The sequence below is a fragment of the Xenopus tropicalis genome, chromosome 9 (genome assembly GCF_000004195.4).
Source record: "Xenopus tropicalis strain Nigerian chromosome 9, UCB_Xtro_10.0, whole genome shotgun sequence".
In the NCBI taxonomy this organism is placed as follows: Eukaryota; Metazoa; Chordata; class Amphibia; order Anura; family Pipidae; genus Xenopus; species Xenopus tropicalis.
This window is the reverse complement of record NC_030685.2, coordinates 79,487,760-79,494,900: the sequence shown is the minus strand read 5'-3', so window position 1 is coordinate 79,494,900 and position 7,141 is coordinate 79,487,760.

Below are 7,141 nucleotides of genomic sequence, written 5' to 3'. Positions count from 1 at the left end.
AAGCCACGGGCGACAATTTTTTTTTTGCCGCACAACATTTTCGCCGTTTCGCAAATTTTTCGCTGTTTCACGAATGTTTTGAAAGATTCGCTAATTTTACGGTGAAGCGAAACGAACAGATTCGCTCATCACTACTGATATGTATCATGTATTATCTTACTTTTATTTTCAAGTGTATGTTTTTTAATTTACAACAAGAATTATTATTATTATTTAACTATTCTTTTTTTAGTCAAAGGCAGTTTCTGAAAGACTGACAGAATTTTATTGTGTATGTGCCACGGAACCCTTTCTTCGGCAGGACAGCTGATCTTGTTAAATACATCTTTTATATCGGTGATGTGCTAATTTACAAGTAGTTTTAAAGAAATTGTCGTTGAAAGCTTTAAAACTGCAATGAAAGATATAAAATCCTTTTTCTACTAAAAAAAGAAAAGAAAAATAGCAAATACTTTCAAAAAGGCTTAGGGAATTACATACTCCGTTGCCTAAATGACAAGAAAAAGCTAATGTTTCCTTCCGGTAATTGATCCTTCATTACTCTGTGTATGATAGGAGAGCCGTGGTTTTCAAAGGGAACCGGCGGCAACACTTAGAACACATCCAAGAATTTTGAAAAGTTCTGAAAGAAGAAATGAAAGATTTAGGAAGCATTTACGACATTAGAGATTTCGGCTGAAGTTCTCTGTGGCTCTCTATCAAAGGCAGATAAGTCGTTTTACAAATGAGATCAAATAAAATTGCCAGATGAAAACGTTGCAGTAGATACTCATAAATCAACTTTCTTGCAAATGTAACTGTTATATTAGTTTTCTGTCCTTTGATAGTTCTACATCTATACGTGTGTTTTTGAAAGAAAGGCTTTTGGCATTAATTCTTTTGGAATTTCGGTGCAAATTTATTTATTAACACAAGTATGGGATATGGTATTCACAGAAGGCTCCGAATTACAGAAGGCCATCTCCCAGAGAGTCCATTGTCAGTAAATACTTCTAATATATTTAATGAACTCTGAAAATAAAGCAGTCCCTTGTACTTTCATGGCAGCTAAGTTGCATGAATCCATATTGGTGGCAAAAAAGTTTAAGGGATAATGTATTATAAGGGATAATGTACGCCCTAGTGTAAATGATAAGGATATTAGCAGTCACTGAGGGGTTCTGTGCCCATATAAAGGCACAAGGCTGCAGGCTGAGATATACAGGGAACTCTGAGTATCACTCATGTATTATAAGGGATAATGTACCCCCTACTGTAAATGATAAGGATATTAGCAGTCACTGAGGGGTTCTGTGCCCATATAAAGGCACAAGGCTGCAGGCTGAGTTATACAGGGAACTCTGAGTATCACTCATGTATTATAAGGGATAATGTACCCCCTACTGTAAATGATAAGGATATTAGCAGTCACTGAGGGGTTCTGTGCCCATATAAAGGCACAAGGCTGCAGGCTGAGATATACAGGGAACTCTGAGTATCACTCATGTATTATAAGGGATACTGTACCCCCTACTGTAAATGATAAGGATATTAGCAGTCACTGAGGGTTTCTGTGCCCATATAAAGGCACAAGGCTGCAGGCTGAGTTATACAGGGAACTCTGAGTATCACTCATGTATTATAAGGGATACTGTACCCCCTACTGTAAATGATAAGGATATTAGCAGTCACTGAGGGGTTCTGTGCCCATATAAAGGCACAAGGCTGCAGGCTGAGTTATACAGGGAACTCTGAGTATCACTCATGTATTATAAGGGATAATGTACCCCCTACTGTAAATGATAAGGATATTAGCAGTCACTGAGGGGTTCTGTGCCCATATAAAGGCACAAGGCTGCAGGCTGAGTTATACAGGGAACTCTGAGTATCACTCATGTATTATAAGGGATAATGTACCCCCTACTGTAAATGATAAGGATATTAGCAGTCACTGAGGGGTTCTGTGCCCATATAAAGGCACAAGGCTGCAGGCTGAGTTATACAGGGAACTCTGAGTATCACTCATGTATTATAAGGGATAATGTACCCCCTACTGTAAATGATAAGGATATTAGCAGTCACTGAGGGGTTCTGTGCCCATATAAAGGCACAAGGCTGCAGGCTGAGTTATACAGGGAACTCTGAGTATCACTCATGTATTATAAGGGATAATGTACCCCCTACTGTAAATGATAAGGATATTAGCAGTCACTGAGGGGTTCTGTGCCCATATAAAGGCACAAGGCTGCAGGCTGAGTTATACTCATTTATGTGAAACAGGTTTCTCATTGGAAACCCATTATATTGGTCTCCCACCAATGCCACAGAGGGTTGCCAAGCTTGCCTAAATGCCAGGCAATAGGCGCCTTTAAATGTCCTGTTCTAGAAGGTTATGCCAAAAAGGATTAGAACTGTTAAAGAGACTAAGAAATACATAAACATTTTCCTTTTAATTCCATCCCCAGAGCTCTGGGAACTCTGATAGAGCCGGGCTAGTGGAGCCTTACATACATATAATGCTTAGATTAATATGTATCGGCTCCCTTATCATTCTGTTGATAAAACCCAATAACAGATTCTTTTTTTATCCTCAAGCACTGGAAATAGCAGATGAAAGCGAATCAGGAAAGCTCTCCAGTTCATACGGTCTGGCAGAAAGAAAATTAACAAGCAACACAAAAGTTGCTGTTAAAAGCTATAATATTGCACTTAGAAAAGCTGCTAATTAGAATTGTCATTAGCTGATTGATTACCAACTCCTGAAACTGCAAAAAGGAGCTATTGGGTCTGAACAAGTGTCTTATCTTAAGGGTGCAAAACTGCAGCGTTCAGCTTCGGGCTGTCAGCAAGAATTCACTCGACGAAGGCCCTTTTTATCACTACAGTCTGTTCAACAGCTCTTAGGAGAACATACATGACATTTGAAGCATTTATAAAGATTATGGCGATATAAAAATGTAATGCTTTTAAGCGGACGATAAATCTCGGAGGCTTACAGTCAGCTGTGCGCGTGTTATTGTATGCAACTAGTAAACAATGGACTTAACGGATACAAATAGCATTGGGATAGTGTGGTGGGATGTCTTCTCTGAATGAGGAACATGGATGATCTCCTCAAGGCTAGTAGGACCCTATGTGAGTTATTATATATACAGTATATCCAGTCCATAATGAATACTGCTGCCCGGCTCATAAACCTCTCCAACCGCTCCTCCCTGCCGTGCCGCTCAGCCAGTCCCTGCACTGGCTTCCCCTACCATCCAGGATAAAATTCAAACTCTCACATACAAAGCAGTTCATAACTCTGCCCCACCCTACATGTCTGAACTCATCTCTAGGTACCATCCAACCCGCTTGTTACACTCCCTACTGATCTGCTCCTCAACTCCTCTCTCATTCCCTCCTCACACGCTCGCATTCAAGAGTTGTGAAGGGCTGCCCCCCTTCTCTGGAATTCGCTCCCATAATCTGTCAGACTTTCTCCCAATCTCTCTGCCTTCAAGAGATCTCTAAAATCACATTTATTTAGAGAAGCCTACCCTAATCTAGTTTAGCAACACCCTGTGCCCCACCTCTCACAACTCTGTCATGCCCATTCCCACACCTTGTGCCTCAACCCTTTCTCCTTGTAGATTGTAAGCTCTTTTGGGCACAATGGAAATGGAAAAATTTTAGTGTTTATGGGAAGTGCACATGACAGGGAGCCCCCCCCAATATGGCCAAACACATTATTTAGGGGTAGAAAAAGAGTTATATTACACTGAATCCCCCAACCATATCCCCAAGTTCAGGGCAAATGACCCCTATTGTAAATAATCCTGATTTTGCTTCTAGAATGGGCATAAATTACTGTATGTGGAAGGCCATTGTCAGGGGGGGGGCATTATTTCCATTAGTCTCTGAACACAGATCAATTTGGTTGCCTGTCAGGACAATCTCTAGGAGACCAGTCAAGTTTATAAAAATTATTTAGATATTCCTATCTAAGGAACCTTTTACACGAGGATCCTTGACAAACTATGTCCTCCCAGTCACCCCATTTCACAAAAACAGCTCATATTGTAGAAGTAGAAATTATTCTATGAAATGAAAAATATATTTGTGGATGATAAGCCTAAGAATTCTTCTTGGAGTACCTAGTTTGTCAACTTATGTGCATTGCCACTGAGGTTATAGGGAAGAGAGTCTGGCCAATCATTAACCACTTGTCAGTGTTAATTCAATTATTTCACAATATTCGACCAGTTTCTGAAGGTGTAAAGAGGAAATAGGTAAGCCTATGCACATATGGTGGAAATGCTACCTAACCCTGTCCCAGTGTCTAAGAAGGACCTTCTGATGGACCTTCTGATTGCAGAAGACATCATGGTGATCCCTTTGCATATGGAAAAGCCTACACCCCTCCACATGTTTTCCTGACTGGGTTTTTAAGTTTGAAATACAACGTAGAATGTTGGATGTAATCAACTCCGAAAGGAGCAACAAAAAGGCTTTTGTACAAACCTGCCTTTAGTGGAGTCTGACTGGTCCAAATAGAAGACCCTAAAACTAGACTCCATTTACAATGTTATATGCAGAGAGAAGGACCCTACTCCTGCTTTATACCTATTAATGCATCTGGAATGGTATTACCATTCATTAGTAAGAGGTTTTCTGGCCTCGTTGTAATTTATATAAGTGGAAACTTACTTTTTTTTTTCAATTCTTTATTTATTTTATATTTTTCGAGGAAGGGGGGGTACAGAAAAGTAGGGGTGGGAATGGAGGGTTATTCTTTGAATTACAGCCTTTGGGTACAATCTAAGACAGTGAAGTCTGACAATAAGTCATTGCTATAAGTCAGTGGTCCCCAACCTTTTTTTGCACCACGGACCGGTTTCAAGCAAGACAATTTTTCCAAGGACTGAGGTTGGGGGGGCACAAGTAGGTCAAAGTATATAATGTAATTATTACATATATAATGTAAATGTCATTATTACATTTTATATTATGCACTTTATTTTTATTGCTATTGATATTATCACATTATAAAATATAATACAGCTCACCATAATACAAAATCAATGGGAGACCAGGTGGCCCAAAAGCACAGCCCGCGGCCCGGTGGTTGGGGACCCCTGCTATAAGTCACATCAAAGGTTACAAATGTAGATGTTCAATAGTATATACACAGGTATGAATGAACAGTCTTATTAAATTGTATTTTATAGAGCTATGGTGCCATTACTTTCTTATAGTATTATAAGGATTTTTACTACGTTTACCCAAGGGGGCCATATTTTCCAGTATAGTGGGCTCTTGTTTTGTATCACAAGTGATATTTCCTCCATTTTCCTAATCTCTTCAACGTTGGCTAACCATTCAGAGTAAGAGGATGATATTTTTCTCGGGTATGATGAATAATAAGATTAGTGGAGAATTTTCAAGCTTAATAGACATATTTGTAATAGTGTTTATGGTATTCAAAACCTCTTGCCAATAATATTGTAGTGATGGGCATGTGAGCCAAGTGTGGGTATGGAGTAGAACCAGGGGTGGGCTAAGCCGACTGGGTGTCCTAGGCAACCCGGTCAGCCAACTCTGCCCACCCTGCACCCTCTGAAGGGTGCATGCGTGCAAAAGTACAGGAGGAGGTGCAGGGGGGGCGGTGCGATTAGATTGGTCATTGCCTCCACCGCTGGGGCTGCCGGGACACTGGGAAAAATCCCGGTGGACCCCGGCTCTAGTGGGCCCCGGCGGCCCAGACCCGACCCTTGCCGGCGCTCCCCCTCTCGAACGCTCCTCCCCTGACGCGTCAAATTTATGCGCCCGGGGAGGACGTCGGGTGAGGGGTTAAGGGGGGCCCCTACAGGGGGGGATTTGAGGACGTAAGATGAGTGCACTTGAAGGGCCCCCGGGATGGGAGTCCCGATGGGCCCTTCAAGCCCAGTCCGACCCTGGGCGGAGGCAATGACATAGTAGCACTAGGGGTAGGCAGGAGAGGCTCCTGCCTGGCACACCTCGATCGTTGCGCCCTAGGCAGCTGCCTCTTCTGCCTACCCCTAGTTCCGGCCCTGAGTAGAACCTTATTTTTATACCCTACTTCTCTACCCTCTTCCCTTACCTTGCCCTTCTCAAGATGTAACAATGGAGGTATCTCCATGTCCCATGGGTTTTGCCTTACAATTTACAATGCCAAGTCCATGCATTAATCCTCTTACCGTACTTGGTTCAAAACTGTAGAGAAACATATTATCTCAAGGGCATTGCTATTACCTCAACCTGAACATCCCTTGGGACTAAAAAAAAAAAAAAAATCAATGACATCTTTTCTCATTTTACCAAACAAATGTTCTTCATCCTCCCTTAGGAGGAAATAATAGAATTTCGCCAGGCCTGAGCTGGCAAAAGCAATTTCACTGTTATTTCGGTCAAAGAGGATGTCAAAGGTTAAAGTCGACGCTAGGTGGAAGCTATAAAGATATGAAACATTTTCTCGCTGAATGTGACGTTTGATAATTCGGTGGAGGTGTTGGAATTGGTGATATTATCAAGCTGGGACAATTTATCCATCTTTGATGGTGTAATGCTATATAATTAGCACCCTAGGCCTAGGCATAATTAACCATTAAGACCATATTATTCTTTAGACGTCATGAATGCAACACTCAACTCTTTAATAAGCCTCAGTTAACACAAAATAATGGATTTGCTTTAAAACGGTTACTTTGTTCATAAGGTTATGAGTCTGTATGGCGACTTCAACTCGTGTTTTAGTTAAACATTAATGGATTCAAATGCAACTCTGACCTGTAGCTCGGCTCATAATATATAAAAGCAGCAGAGGTCATTCTGTGCTCTCATTGTACCAGAGCGTTTCCAGCTACGCGCCTGCCCTAGTCTGTTCTTAGTTAATAGCCTGACCCCTAGACGCAAGCTCCTGAACGGATATACATTCTTAATGGGGGCCCTTTAAATGTCAGTGGGTCTTCTAACCATTCCCTGCTATTTATATGCTTCCGTGGGATAACGAGACTTATTCTCTTCTGACAACTGGAAAGGTGTCCTACATTGCACATATTTGTTACTATAGAAAACCTTTCTTGTTTGGCAGCATGATAAAAGATCACTCAATCCATTGCCGTTAATTAAACCCGTTGAACCTATGAGTGGACAGCGACTT